This window comes from Lathamus discolor, chromosome 3 (genome assembly GCF_037157495.1).
Source record: "Lathamus discolor isolate bLatDis1 chromosome 3, bLatDis1.hap1, whole genome shotgun sequence".
NCBI lineage: Eukaryota > Metazoa > Chordata > Aves > Psittaciformes > Psittacidae > Lathamus > Lathamus discolor.
In genome coordinates this window covers 47,699,282-47,716,325 of record NC_088886.1, presented here as the reverse complement: position 1 = coordinate 47,716,325, position 17,044 = coordinate 47,699,282, and positions in this window count along the sequence as shown.

The window sequence follows — 17,044 nt, the reverse complement described above, 5'->3', positions numbered from 1 at the left end:
ATATCCTCTGTGGTTCCTGGTATTAGACAGGGGGTTGAAAAATGTCAGAGCAGTCCTGCTATTTCTCCCTATGGCTTTCAGGCAATCAGCTCAGATATCGAGGTCTGAAGATATCCAAATACAGACCCCAGGCCCCCTATGATGACATGTCAACACCATGGTTGCAATGCTCTTCTTCATCCCTCCTGCTTATCCAATCAGGGAAAGACAGTTATACCAGAACCAGTAACATGGTGTCATTCACAGAAATCTATTATCTCTTTTTACATTATAAATAACTAACTTCATATTATTCTCATATGGGACCCTCATATTGCACAATGTAGAAGCAAAGAATCTGATTTCTCCAGCTTCCTCTCCTCCCATGTGAGACCTGGAACAAGAAAGGGCAGTCAGACCATTTCAGCATTTGTTCTTCACCTGACGTTCTTTGAATGCATTCTTTGAATTATTTTTTGTTCTACCATCTTTTTCCATCTCCTGTCAATTCAGGGACAAGACTCAAACTTTCACAACACAGTTTCCAGTAGCAGAGATTTTGTATTTTCAGCATAATCTTAATAGCTTGATGCTTATAACATGGCTGTAGAAGTGCTGTATGTGGTATCATCCAGGAAAGGTGTCTGTGTAGGTGAAACAAAAGGAAAAACTTCTCTACTCTTCAGACCAAAAGTAGGATTTCAGTTTGCAGCTTAACCAGCCTAAATGATCTCTCAGCATTCATATATACATTATAAATACCACTAAGCTGAGGAGTAGAGAATAATGTCATACAACTGAGGTGATCAGACTGGATTGCTAACCTTTTGTTTGGTTGTCAAATCACCTGAATTAAGGTGGCTTAGTGTCATGCATCCTGTTGCAGTTGCAGCTACTTCATGCTTGTGCTTGCTCAAGTTGTTCCCTGGGTAAAGTTGGCAAGACTTACTGCAACATGAATGATCTTGCACCTGGAATCCTGAGCTTTTACTTAGGAAATCTGCACAAAATCCCTATATTACTAAACCAGTTTGCATTCTGCTTGTTTCCTGCTAATATCAATATAATTAATATTTATTACAGTTTAATGTTCTGTCTTCAAACAAGATAACATTAATTATGGTTGAAGTCCTTTTCTGTGCTTTAATTTATAGTATTTTACTTTGAAGTTGCAGTGTTTCTCAGGGTGCCATTTTCACATCTAAATATACTGCCATGTAAAGCCCACTAAGCTGTTTCGGGCCCATTTATTGCATTTAAGCATTAAGAATTGATTCCATCCCCTCAAGCATTTCCTTATTTTTTTTTGAACGTGTGCCTTTGTAGAATTTACAAGATGCGTTGCCACATTAATCACTATAAATTCCAACCTGTGCTTAAAGTCTTTAATGTTTGGTCCCAAGAGCCTTCACATACAATGCATGAGTTAAGAACTCGTTACGGTTTGACAAATGTGCAGAATAAAGATGTTCTGTAGAACTTGAAACACTTTTTGAAGTGGTTTGTCCTTTGCAAATGTTGCTCTGCCTCACATTCCTGTACCTGCAGCAGTGCTTTTGACATACTTTTGGTTCATTCGGCCTCCACGCTGTCTAATTAATTTAAACATTCACCTGTGCCTCAGTGAAAACTTTTGATGGTTTCATCTTTTAATAAATGAATGTGATTGTCCTAAACTCCAAAACCAATAAAAAATATATTTAAAGACAAATGCAGCTCAGACCTTCAATCAAGTCTGTATGTTACTGTGCTCTGCTTAAGAAAAAGAGCAGGACGTATTAATCAGAAATGTAGATACTGATTTGCAGGGTTATTTAGAGACCTGTTCTAGAGAGGAGGAATGAACTGAGCATTCAGCTGACCACAATGTGTTCTTTGAGACTTCATTGCTTGCTGTGTTGGAAAGCTAACTGATCAAGGAGACTTACAGTACCTGTCACGGTTGCTATTTCAGAAAAAAACAGTTGCCTCCATCAGCATGGCTATTTAGATAAACCGATCACTTCTTTAATTGATTCTGAGTGGTGAAAAGTTGCCATGGATACAAGATCCTGCAGCAATCAAAGCAGAAAGTAAGTATAGAATTGGAAGTGACAGATTTATTCATCACATACTTAACAAGCCTTTGAAGGGGAAGAGAGAGTTTGTTGGAGTCCTTAGGCTGTGTATAAAAAGATTGTGGAGAAATACTCACAGAATTGCCAATAGGCACTTCAGTTGAAGAGGGCTGGGTAATACTTGCATTAGAACTATTGCACAGATGTGTTTGCTTATAATTTTTTGCTCTGGATGACAAAACTGTCAAAGTCTGCAAGCCTGTTGTCATTTATCTTGAGTCTCAGCAATAAATGGTCAGCTGAAAATTGTCTGGTTGGTGAAAGGTTTCGAACTGTTCTGGGCTCAGCTTAGGAGACAGTGAATACTGAGTAATTGCTTTTGAAATCAAAACCCATTGGATCCTTATTTTGTTCTAAACAAATTTCAGAAAGTTCATTTTCATTTATTGGATTTCTTTGGGATCCTACTGAGCTGCCTTCTACTGTACTTTGTATAGTTCTGAGAGTTTAGTGAATTTTTCAGCTTGGTGTTGTAGGGATATTACCCCTTCGTTTGTTGATGGTGCCACACAGCAGTTTGGTACACAGGACTTGGTCCTTCTCAGAAATACAGTCACTTGTGTGAGATGGGAAACAAAAGAACAACAAAGACTTCTCCTAATAAACGTGAAAGGTCATGGCAGACAAAACAAATTAAAACAACTATTAGAAACAACCAGAGGAAAATGTTGCAGCCATCTTATTCCCTTGGATAACCTCTTTGTAGTCTTAAAGCTGTGCTGAAGTTAATTTTCTCTCAGTACTTTCAAACTCCTCAGAAATCACCTTTCCTCCCCTTTTCTAAAGTGAATGTATATTGAATAAGAGGATACGCAAACCCAAACTCATTTCCTGATTTCTTCAACATATAAACATACCATGCTAATTGAATTTTTTGTAAATGAATGTTCAAAAAAAACCCATGTTTCCTCAGTTCAAAGCGTGACTGGGTTGAAGGGCTTTGTGCTCAAATCAAGGAACCTCTGTGGCATTATATAAACATGCAAAAAAAGTCAGTATAATTGATGTGATTTATTTTTTTAATTTTTTGTTTATTTTAAGGCTTCCTGGTAAATACTTGGAGATGCAAATTCACTTGCAAAAATAAAAAAAAAATATTCAGTGAATCTGCATGCAAAATAATAGCTATATTTTACTGACTTCTTGGCTTGGTAAGGTGATTGACCATACAGGTACTTGTACAGCATTTAGTGGACATGGGGCAAGACTTTAAAATACAGTTGATGTTTGAGCACCCAATCAAACTGACTTTCTCTGAGTCAATATAGTATGGTGTTCAGTTATGTGTTCCTTTCAGATGCTCTCCAATATGAACAGGTTCTTGTTTCTCTGCATTCAGTAGTACTCTTGCCTCTACTTAGCAGTTTAACTCTTACACATACTGTGTTTACTGTCACAAAAATTAATTGGGTTTGTGTATCTTCAGTTTGTGGATCTCTGTATACATGAGTCAGTGCTTATGAATTTAAGTTCACACACATATTGTAAATTCAAACACTGCATACCATTATTAGTGATGAATAATGAAACTAATAATTGGTTTTGAGATAATCCTATAGAGCTGGCTTAATTAGCATGCTATTATATATCTTCTTTTTCTCCTTTGCCTCATTCAGTCACAGTGGAAGAACGCAACTTTATGGCCAACAGAATCATGAAACAATGAATATCAAGCTTTTTTTTTTTTTTTTTTTGGAGGTGGGGGAACCAAAACAGCCAACAAATACATCCCATCCCCCAAAAAACCCCATACAAAACCCAAAACCCAGCTCATAGGCTGAACCACTTGGAAATGTTTGTCCAAAACTTGTAATCTTACAAGTTACTTCCAGGAATTTTGGGAAGGATAAAAAAAGAGTTAATGCTCACAGTGGTGTTGCATGTGTGTATCTTAAATTATACTTCGCACCCAGCAACCGCTACAGAAAATTATTATTGTAGTTTTCTATTTTCCCACTGCAGATATGCATCAGCTTCTACATGAACACTCCTGGTAGCTCTCAGTGCATAGCCAACACTGTTAGCTTCAGCTCATTTTATTTGGAATGTTAGAGATATGCAAACATGGCTTTAAAGTTTGCTTGGACAGCTAGGAATGAGAAGTCTTGTGTTTTCCCCTTTTATTACAATAGGCTTAAGTTGATATTTTGTTCTGAAGTAAGCTCACACAGTCTGCTACAGCATTTCATTTGTGGAACTGCAATATTCTAGGCTACTCTGCAAGAGCTAATCTGTCTATATCTTTCATATATAAGGGAAAATGAACAAATACAAGAGTTGATTTTAATCTTATGTCATGTCTCTCTCAGAAGTTTTTAAATGGTCACATTTTAATAAAAATAATTTTTTCATCCTTCCACTTTAAAGTAACTCTGTCTAGTACTTACTTGAGGAGTGCTGTACTTAAGAAAAAAATCTGCACACAACATTGAAATATTTTGATTGAACGTCAGTCTTGGATAACTAAACCATGAGAGAATTACAAACATCTCACTGTGCATGGCATACAGGGAAAATATTTTTGTTGTATTTGTTCCAGGTTAATTGTTCCATTAAACTATTAAGTCACTTTGTCTGTGAGCTTAGATCTACAGTAGTTTTTCCTTAGTTGTTGTGTTAGCAAGTACAGCGTGACCTTATTAAAATGGAAAACTTGTTAGTCCTTCATATAAAAATCACAAGCCACAGAGAGAGTTGCACTTGAATATACTGTGGTAGACAATCAGGTTTGAAAATTCTAAATTTAACTTACTTTGGTTGTCATATAGGATATTATAAATTATACATTATTATAAATTTCTCAATATACATAAGTTTTTCTGTATGTATCCTCAGTGGACTTGATAAAATATCTGAAACAAGAGGTCAGAGATCAAATATAATTTTATTCTCTATATACAGTGCATAATAAGTCCTTTTCAACAAACACCAAAACTGAGCTGATCCTCTTAAATGTAGTTGAATATTTTACCTAATAGATCAGTTACTTCTCTACTTTTATTTGTGAAAGCTCATGATTAATTTATAGATGTAGAGTAACTGTTAAACTATCAATTTTATAAAGAGAGGAAAGAAATAATTTTATCCTAAAGCAATGGACTGCAGTTCCCTGGAAGTTAATGGAATTGTTGTTGCTTGGAAGCCTCAGCTGAGATGTAATGACTTGCTTCTTGCCTTGGTAGGTTGTACTATGGGCAGGCAGACTGCAGTCGCTGCTGGTTTGAACTGCACACATCTGATCATAGGTTCACAGTCTTGGCAAAGTTTGATTTATAGCATGCACATTTAGTGATTAGGAGTAGATGAACAGTTGTGGTACTCCGTTAAGCCCCATTGTATCTGATTAAGTACTTTCAAGAAGGATACTGCAAAATAGTATTGCTAGTTCTATATACAACTGTGGTGCAGTTGGAAGAGTTGTATTGAAATGGAAAATACATCCTGACAAATGAATGAGCCATCTATTAATTTTGCCAGGACTGAAATATATTGCTCTAAAACTAGAATCACTAAAGGAATTAAATCAAATTCATTTCCCCTTCAAGCTGTCAAGTAAAATTAGAATCTAAATTTTTAGAAACCATTTTCCTGACACTGATTCCCTATTTGGGGTGAACTTATTTAATGCTTCCTGAAAGATACTGAACTGACATCTGGTTTTCTGGGTTGATTCTCTGAGTTGGACATCCTGGTTAATAGCAGGGTGATGTTCATTAGTGTGACTGAGCAAGTAGTTAGGCTGATAATGCTAATTCAGGTCTTGATTACTTTGATAACAGCAGAGAATGAAGCTGATAATTAGGAATTGTAATTTGTTAAGTAGATATTTGTTCACAGATGGTAGATCAACTATGAAAAAAGATTTCAAAACCTGCTTTTTGCTTTCAGTCTTTTTGGTGGTTTAAAAATGTTGAGGAGGTGGGGTCATAATTTATGACTAATTTTTGTGAGAGTAAAAAATGGCTGGCATACAAAGTCCCTAAATAATTCATTACTTATTGATGTATCATGATTAATTTTGTATTTTTAAGATAATATGTATGGGCTCTTTAACAAATTAGATCAAAGTATTTCACTCTGGGAGGAAAAAAAGTCACTAACACCATTAAATGTACTATGAAGTTAATGTAAAAATTAAGTTTATATAAATTTACCAATCAATGGTTGATCATGCCAAGCTAATTTTATACTTTTAAAAAAGAATAAAAATGTTTTGCCCAGAACTTTGGCATCTCTAATTAGAAATACCTGCTTTGCCTCTTTGAATGCATAATGGGGGCATGTAAATTACTTCAGTTTAAGATATTGTAATCTCCAGAAGTTCCATGTTGGTTTGTATCAGGGCATCAACAAAAAGCTATGCTAGCCACTTTCCTGGTCTTCCCTACAGTCTACATGTATTTCCCTTTTCACTGACTTTTCCCAGCATGCAAAATCTATGCCTTCAAAATGCTGCATTAGAATTTTATTTATTCATTGTTATGTAAGGAACAGTACATATAACACTTTTAATTTCCTTCTGTTAGGGGAGGACCATAAGAATTCCTCCTGACGCTGATTAAAAAAAATAATTCATTTGTATAGATCAATTGTTTGATGTTTACTCTCTGAATATTTAGTAGCTGAAAATTGCTGGCAGGAATTGTTACTGACACAGCAAATTTTAAATTGACAATAGAGAGCACTTGTGGGAAATATGTTTCACAGTTGGAGTAGGAACATTCAGTAGAAAGTCATCACCTTAATGCTCTGTGATCTGCATGGCTGAAGAAACCAACATGTTCTGAATGTTGACAAAAATTAGTGAAAAGCAGGCATCAGAACAAGCATTTTTAGGATCTACCCGTAAGAGAGCTTTTAAAAAAGCATAAAATTGCAAGTAATGCAAGCATCAGTAGTGAGGTCCCAAAGTGAACCCCTCTTCCTCTTCCTCTGAAATGTACCATAAAGAAAAACGTAGGTGACAATTCTGTAGCTGTATGTAGAGTGTAGGTTGTTAGATGGTTGTCTGGGAGTCAAGATAAATAAACAGCTTTCAGTGGTAATGGACGTAAGTGCATGCTTGTCTGATATGAAATACACACACATGAATGCAAGTATATGAATTAAAGTTTTGTAGATTTCTATATATGCTTTCTGTAACATGCATTAAAGACATTAAATCATAAGCGTAATGGAGCATGCTGATGCCTTTTTTCCATATGAAAAAAAGGTTTGCTTTTCCTTTCTTTTGCTCTCTTTAGCAATTAGTAAATGCAAATAATGAACCAGAAAAATGATCTCAAGAATTAATGGAATTACAGAAGTATTGGACCAGGATGATTGGAAAAATATGGAAATGTATTGGGAAGTTTCAATATATCTGTGATACAGAAAACCACTTTTTTTTTTTTGGTTGGGTCCCCCCCCTCCCCCCTCCCCCCCCCCCCATGCAATCTGCTGCTGAGCGGGGATGCTCCTTGCCTGCACTAACTTCTCTTTTGGATGATTTAATGATTGCACTGTCATTCTCTGAATCTTCTTTTAGTAAATAATTTTATATCTGTTTTTATATCCAATTAATTATAAAGCAACTTCAGAAAATATTTTTTCCTAACTTAATGTCAAGGGAATAACCAGACTGTTGGGTCTCTGGATAAGTATGTCTTAGCAAAGGATCACAAGCACTTGTCTTATGACAAAAGATAGTGCCCCTCCACTGTGATGTAGTAATGGGAGACACCATGGATTGTTCCTAGTCCAGATAAAACACAAAGCTGAACAGATGCCCTTAACTCTCTGCGGTGGTGGTTTGATTCAAGTCTATACTTTACACTTGCATTGGTCTGCGAAGGTGGCTAATACAGCTAACTAGCTCTTAGTTAAGGCTTAGCAACTTAAGCACTACTAAATCTTTTGCTTGTGTTTGCCTTTATGTCCTTCTGGCAGCATAAAGACTCGAAGGCACTTTTAAAGAAATTTGCTCCTGGTTTAATAAACACTTGCAAAACTCCAGTAAAATAGAAGGACCTTGGTAAGAGTTAACAGGGTATTTCATATCTTCTGGAAAGCCATACTTTAAATATTGAAAATGATGGTTTTTATGCGCTTAGCCAATGCTTTTGAGTAATATTTCAGATAGCAGTGTGGTGAACTGGCGTTAATGAAATAAAAAAGAAAATAGCCACAGGGTTATCTTCAAAGCTTTAGGTATCATTTGAAAACAAATTATATGATCTTGGATGTGAATTGCCCCACTGAATTGAACACAGTTGTGTTCCTGAGGGAACATAGTTCCTGTCAAAATGAGATACAGTCTGAGCTGGCTGAGGCCAGCTGAGATCAGGATGTGTCATTTGGTGCTACTGATGCAGGAGAGCTTATTTATAAGAAGTCCGAATCCAATTCCTTGTTCACCTGAAAAAGGAAACAATTCTTGGTTTGCTTTTTTTTTCCAGTTGTGCAGTATGAGGTTTAATTCCTCTTCTCTTGTTACCTGCCAACACAAAGGTTTTAAGGAATTTGCCCCATGACTCAGTGAGGGTGTCTGTTATAAATCTGCTTTCAGTGGAAAGTACATCTAGTTATTATTATGAAGACTGGTGGTGGCTGTGTTTACATTGCAAGTACAGACCTTCACAAGTATTTCAAGAAAATATTGTACCAGTACATGCACTTCCGTTTGCAGAGCTTGATGTGTTTTCATTACGCCCTAGATTTTTTCTCCAGATTAGCTATACAGACCCGGAAATTCATTAACCACATGTTAGCTCTGGGGTAGTAACCCCAACTTCACAAGGGGGTGGAAGGTGCAGAGCAAGAGAGAGGTTGATTTTACTCTTAGAAATAGCTCTTAGGCAAAGCAGTTCTTAAAGCAGCAGGTATTTTTTGCTGTTCAGTTTCCTAGTCTCGTGTTGCTCCTCACTATTCTTAACAGAAGGCTAGTTCTTGGTTGTCCAAGTTAAACTGTGCTGGGTGCCAGATAAAGTTTTCTGTGTTCCAAAATTGAATGATGCGCATTAATTTTCTTTGCTAAATAACATGTGCTCTGCTATATGTTTTAATCTGTCTTTCATCTGATTTATTAGGCACACATTATCAGTGTATAATGACAGTATTTATCTTAGAATTTACAATTATATAAATAATTCAAGTAGTCAGAAATCAAAATGACTGTGGCTTGCCTTGTGGTTGCTACCCTAGTGATTTGACACCACAGAAGTACAGGGGTAGGGAATGCTGCTTTTGAATGATCAACAAAGGATTTTACTTTCTCTACATGAGCAGCTAAATATTGTCAAAATATAAAAGAGAATGCTAATATACTGTGATTGGTCATCAGCCCCCTGGAATGGAAGAAGGCTCAGAGGAGATGGGCCAGGGTTATATGAAGCTTGAGGAATAATGAAGGATGTGACTGACCACAGCTCTTGCAATGACCAGTTTATCAACAGTTGAGTGGATTGACTGATGGTGATAGTGTTTCTCCCAGAAAGAGAGTTCATTGAAAGAGTGTCAATGTCTCCTTGGGTTAGCTGGATCAGCATGGTGGGAGTGAATAAGTGATGTGGCTTAGCAAAACATGAGTATAAAAAGAGAGCAGAGGGCTTGAGCTGGTTTCACTCCATGTACTCTTATCCAGGGATTTGTAATGCCTAGCATCCTAATGCGGAGCGTATTCTGGAAGCTGGTAACGTAGAAAACCATTGAGATTGTGATTGAACTATGCATTGCAAACACTTTTTTTTTTTTTGCTAAGTGTAACTTACGTTTATATTGTGTTACACAATACATTTAGTATCACTCCACTATATCAGGAATAGTGTAACATCAGCAAGCTTCAAATATGTAAATTTGGTATTAGACGTTGCACCCTCCACGTGTGAAGTATCTAAAATAAACCTGGTCAGTGAGTATTGGACTCTGACAAATACTGCTAATACGGATGATCTTGTTAGAATGATTTTTCTAAGGAAAGCAAGATCTAGGCATAAAATAAATGTTCATTCTATATAATTGTTTAATGTCTGGACTGGTACTAAGAAATCCTGTTACTTGAAAATTAATGGTCAGGTGAAAGCAAATACAGTATGCTGAATGACAGAGGACATGAAATTGGCCATTATGCAATGAAAGGGCTGACTTGAGAAGCAGAGCATTTCAGTGCAGATGTAAGAAACACATGTAATAGCTTTCAAGGCAAATGAATCTAGCAAGTACACCTAGAACTGCTGCCAGATTTAATCTTACTGATCATTATATAAGACAACAAAAAGCAAAGCAAACAAATTTTTTCTGACAATACTCAGATCAGTATTACAACTCTTTGTATCTACTTGTGTGGCTTTTGTTGTTAAATTACAAGAAGATTAAATCAATTGCAAGAGTTGTCTAATATTTTCTGGAAATTTTCTACATTTCTAGGTTTTTTCATAAAAAAACGAGGAAAACACTATTATTCCTCTTGAAATATTTGCTGCTTCAAATTTATCCTTTTACTGCTTTGTAGTTAGGGTAAAAGAATGTTGGTTATGACATAAGTAAAATTGGATACTGAAATATTACTGTTAGTAGCATGTAAGACTATATATAGGTATATAAAATTTCTCTTAAGAGATCTATATATATAGCTGTATATATATATGCACACCTAGAGATTTTGTATACCTATTGCTGATAAAAAATATCCGTTTTCTTTTGCTTTCTGTAGATTGAAAAGATACTGTAAAGAGACTGGTACTTCTAAGTCTTCTTCAATGAGTGTCTCATTTTCTTAAAACTTAAGTGTCTTCTGAGGAAATATGCAATGTATCCTCAGATCTCAAAGGATACACAGTTTTCAAAGGATTCAAATACCATTTATCTGAATCATGACGTTATTCACAACACATTGTTTTGAAAATGACCTTTCATTACTTGCTGATTATGATATGATTCACATTATGAGAAAATTGTATCCTTACATCTCTTTACTAAAAAGGTTTTTACAAGGGTTAGTTTGGTGTGACTGCTGATGTCCTATGTTGCTGAGAAATGATTTCACTTCTTATGAATACTTATAATAAGATAGGCTATGAAAAATATAAGAAAATACTTATGAAGTATTTGAAGACCTATAACTCTATAACTGACTACCACAAATTATATTAAAGAAGGAGGGTGAAAAAAGTAATTCTTTTGCTGATGGAAGTTGGCAGCTCTATCACTCATTTTCTTAGTGAAATGGATTCAGTGGAATTAATGTTGGGCATAAAATTTCCTTTGAGAGGCAAAACTGTTTAAATTACAACCTTATAAATATGATAGGTCTTCCATAGGAATAAGAATGAAGACTTCTAATAAACTACTGGAAGAGTGGTTTAAAAGCACTGAAAAGAGAGTACACTCATTTCTAAGAGGCAAAGCTGGGACTCCTGCTGAGTAGCAAACCACTGCTTGTGCATTCTAGTTTATGTTTGCATCTGGCCAGCTTACAGTGCAAACACAGCCTTAGGTGTTGGAACCACTGTGCAGGATTGTGGACTTTGGGAGGCTTAATTTATTTTTGATTTTTTAATTTCTTCATTATTCTGTTGTTCTCCAGTATAAATAGCTGTCTTACTTGAAGCAGCTACTTGCGTTTTAAGGGTGCTTCTCACCAGGTACTAAGCAGGTGCCTTGCTATTATTATTTCTCTTGATAGTGAAGGGACTACTATCTTGTCCTGTTTTGGCCAAATGTCTCATTTATTCTTCATTTCTTTGTGGAACAACAAGCATTTATAAGCGGGGGGGGGGGGGGAAGAGGAAGCGTGTTTTATACAGATCATGCAGTGACTATCTGGGTCAGTAATGAAATAATTGTTTCAAGGAAACTGCCAGTAGGCATGGAGAATTGCATTCATTCAGGTAAGATCCCTAGAGAGATCACATGAGAGTGGGCATATTTTTTTTTCTGTCAAAGCTTTCTTTTTTCTTAGATAAGTTTGTAGTGTGTTGTTAAATTAATAACACTTTTCATAGCATTGTCAGACATCACAAAACTGTCTAATTGTCTTCCTCAGAGGGACCATTTCTAAGTTGGTGGAGATGCAATTTATTTTTTGTTTTGCTTTGTTTGTTCTGACTTTTTGAATGTTGTGGGAACTGTGGACTTTAACAGCCAAGCAGTAATATTTATGTAGGTAATTTAAATGTAACTAAATCAAATAAAACTGAAGTTCTCTACCAGCTTTCAAAGGCCAAGTCATTGTGTCCAAATTTGGCTTTAATTTTCCAAAATTCTTACTTGCTTTGAATTTAATTTCCTAGTTTAGTGTTTGTCCAGTCTGTCCCATATAAAACTTCCCTTCTCCAAGTTGCCTCCCTGCTCTTCCCTTGTTCTGTTACTGCACTAACATGGTAGTTGCTGCTCTCACTCTACATTTTTGAAACCTAATGGAGCCTTCCTAAATTTGGTGAATCTGACAGCTGCAGAGATGTTTGTAATGAGTTTGTTGGCACTTTACCTTGTGTTGCTGGAGTACATTTTGAACCACTGCAACAAGAATTCATCAATAATGTAATGAACAAAAAAACAAGTTCCCTTGCTGAGATTAGTCTTTGCTGGGACTTACCCACACTCAGTACTTGAGAAAACTGAACTCAGTCCCTTAAGTGGAGTACAGTCAATGTGTTCAAAAGCAGAAAATACCTGAATCTCTGTGGATGCTCTCATAGAGAAGTCAAGTAGCCTTAGACTGCTGTAGCTTAATCTTCTGAGCAACAGGTGGCGTCACGTTTTCTGTAGAGGGTTAGATTACAGCGGTGATTTAAACCCTCATAGCAACTTGTGCTTGATTCTCTTAACATGCTTTATTGCACTGCCTTCACAGTTTTAGCTGATTTGCTCCCATTTATAAGGAGCATAGATAAGTTGCTATATGGTAGAGATTACAGAGAGTATAGATAGGTGGTGATGTTATTTTTTAATTCAGTCTGTGGTTCAATGTTTAAATCTGCGATTGACTTTTTATCTGTAGATTGGATTAAATATGTGGTAAGTGCCTATACCAGTCTTTTCAAACACAAATTCATTATCTTAATGAGCCACTACTTTGTTTAAAAAAGCAGACAGCTTGGTGTGTCCTTGGCTGATTAAAACAGTAATCTGTCCTTAACACAACAGCTAAAATACATTCAGATTAGTATTCCATTATAATTCATCGAATGACTTTGAGTGCAATCTGTCAAAATGATGTGGTTAGCAAGACAGAGGTCTGCAGCTGACAAAAATGGGGGTGCACTAAATGCGTCTCACTTGGTTTAGGAGTTAGCAGAAATCTTAGATTTGGGAAATGAGTCAGTACCTTGTTCAGGAAAGCAACATAGGTATGTTAATTTCAATTAAAACATCCAAAAACCTCCTTGCTTGCTCCCCTTCGTTGCTCCCCTGCGTTGCTCCCCTTCGCTGCTCCCTCTTTCTTTCAAAAGTAAAATGTGACTAATACTACTCTTGGTCTCTGTTCCTTCAAGGGCATACTCGTTATTCTGTGCAGGGTCAGAACAGGAAGGGAGTGGGTTAGGCTGTGCTTAGCAATAGGTCTGAAGAGCTTAACCTAATCAGACCAAGGATAAAGGAATCAATAGTAAGAGACAAAATAAACAGTGCTGCTCTCTGAATATCACATTAATGTCATGAGTTTTCCTTTCTGTTTTGTGAAAGGAAAGATCTGGTCACATATAAATGTCTGTCTGTTTGGGTCCCCACCCCTTTTAACAACAGAGAAATGAAGATGGACAAAGATGGATGGGGCAGGGGAGGGAAAGTATAATATAAAAATGAGTGGGATGAACCCAGGGTTTGATGGTAACTACAAGGGAGGAAAAAAGAGATCACCAAAATGAACAGGCATACCCCCAGACAAACAAATGAAATGTCACCAATAACAACTAAAAGCCCTACTGCCCCACATGTTCTAGCAGTTTTAGGGTAGGATTAATCTATCCCAATTAAGGTGTCGAAAGAGTGAATTTTTATCTTTGAACATTTATATTTTGTAATAGAAGAAAATAAATAGGCGCTGACAAGGAATGATTAGCCCCATTATAAGGACAGAGGTTGGGGGAGCATGTAAATCCTAGTGCATTGGTAATATTGTACTATCATGGCCTAAATGTAAGTGTAGGCATACCTTTATAGATATGTGCTTATACCTATTTTCTCCTGCTTTTTCATTTTCCTGCGTTTGGGAAAATGAAAGGTTTGTGATTGCTGTCTGTTTGTTCCTCTGATTTTTACAAGTCAAAACAGTACTTTTTTCATTGGGTTTTTAATCCAGTCATCTAGATCTGTATGCAGATCTCTGGTTTATAGTCAGCGTCATGGAAAATTTCAGTTAAAAATAACCCATGCTGAATTGTTAAATGTTTTAATTGAATCATCAAACTCAGTGAATTCTTGGTTGCTGATTATGAACGCTCTTGATTTTATTGCTAAATTGTCTGATTTTTGCCGTTCTGCTGCATTTTAGTTTGCTGTATCAATTACAGCTTCCAAATCATTAGAGGAGCAACAAGCGAGGTTCTGAGAAAATTCTTAGGAAAGTTTGTTTTCAGATTTGTGGAAAAACAGAACAGAAATGCCAATGATTGTGTTTTTGCCTATATAGCCATACCGAAAAGTTTCCATATCTCCTAAAGATCATATTCTATTAGAGTGAAGTCTAGATTTTCAGGAACAGGAGTATTTTCTGGGTAAATATGTCTTTTCTTCCAGAGTTCAGAAATACAGTTCTCTCTCCCTGACAGCATCCACTTTTAATTACAGAGCTTTCTTTTTGATGTTTTGCTCCTGACACTGAACACTGCATGAGGCCATTGCATTTTTGTTGCTGGCTTCGTAGAAATAAGTTTTACACTGTTGACTTGATAGGTGCCATTGAACTTTATTGTGACAGAGGAAAAAAAAAAGTAGTACTGGAAAACAAATAATAAGCAATAGATTAAAAGGGAAGGGAGAAGAAATTATGAAAGAAAAAGAACCCCAAACTGCTTATGACCAGTGGAAAAGAAATTAAATTACTGAAGGAAACATAATTATCCGGCTTTATGAGGAAGACATTGCCAGCTATGTGGCGCAGAAGAGACTGAATTGAGGGTTGTCTGCCAAAGAAGCAGGAAAGAAATGAAGGGAAACTTCATGCCTACATAGAATCCAGCAAAACTGCAGATGAATGAGAATGTTGAGTGGAGTGCCATCCACTCATCTGGAAACACCTTTCTAGAGCCCTGTAAAATAGATGTGCTTGTGGGAACATTTACCTGAACAACAGCAAGTAATCCCTAATTGAACTTCCAGAGTCTGCTTCTTGATGATGCAAAGCAGTTGCACTCATCTTAAATCTTTACTTTTTATCCTCCTCTTTTCTAGTGCTGATTGATAGATAGATTCTGCAGTTGTCACTGTGGTAGAAATCATCACAATGCAACCACGTATATGGCTTGGTATATTTATTTATTTTTTTCTGTGGCATTCTCTTTCTTGTCAGGTAATTTATCAAAAGTAAACCCAACCAATTGGATTATAAACACTTGAACTACTTAGAAACAAATCCATGTGTACACTGTTTTGATTTATGTAAGTCAGCCAAAAATTCAAAAAAATAATAAATCTTAAGCCAAAAGTTTTATTTTGAACTAAAAACATTCATATACCAATAGGCATTGAAATGTTGATTTGAATTAAATGCTTCTCACGGGTCTAAGTTTTATGTGTGTATATAATGTAATTAAATTCTTGCTATCTCTCAATTTCTGTTAAAAGAAGTTTTGTTTTAGTCACTACTGTGGCTAAGCCCAAGAGTTTTTAAGGACTCTCAAACAGGACAATATTTCTTCTTTCATGCCTGGGTCCAGAATAGTGTTGTCATTAAAATAACAAGTTGGAAAAAGAAAATATGTTCATGAAACAAGAACCATCCGCATGCCATGCACTTAGTCTATATCAATTTCCACAGCCTGCTCTCACTGAGCCGAGCCTTGTTCACATGTGCTGCACCTGGTGTCAGTTGATACATCATACATAAACATGTTGTATTTTTCAATTCTTTGTCAGACACCTACAAGTTTATTTTAATAATTTTAATTTTATTACAAGAATATTGTACCTGGACCCTTTGTTGACTTTGTGCATTGCTTTCACAGCAAGACTCTGCTTGAAAATCATTAAAGACTCAGTGAGTCTTACAGACACCATAATGTGAGTATGTTCTCATCTTTCTTCCCATAGGTGGTGGCCCCTGCAGAGTATGTAAACAGAAATGCAACTGAGAGTTGGCTACGAGAAATGATGAAATAAATTGTTTAAACATCAGGAGTTCTGGTGAACCAGACCATGTTCTGGAGCTGATATCCTTTCTGGGTTCTGTAAAAGGAAAGCCATACAGCACATGGAACAAGATATCTCTTCTTCCTTCCCGCTTTAATAACTAATAATTTATATCTTTTATTACATTATTTTATTTTTTTTTCTTTTACTTTGCACTTGAGAGCACAAAACAGGTAGCGACATGGTCATATACATGGTACTGTATATGTGAAGAATCTCACCATTATGTTCACTTCCATCAGTCATGTGTGACAAAAATACGTAACTGCAGCTGAAAATGACAGAATTACTGTTACGCTGATGCCTGTTTCTCATCTGTAAGTATTAGAGGATTTGTTGCATTTCATCTATTACCTGTTAATCTCGTAGGGAAACCAAACAGGGAAGTCCAGCAGCTTGTCCCAAGTACAGAAACACATGGACAGAACCTGTGATAGATTTGAAGCTTTAAATGTCCTTTACTCCAGCACTGCTCTTGGTGCCCTTGCTGTTGTTCCCATAGAGAGCAATATCATTTAAGAACTAAGATTTGTTCCAGCAATTGTTGCAATGGGGGAAAAGCACCATACTTTAAAAAAATGGCTGTTTTCTTTATTATTTAAGAGAAAACCTTGACAGATTTC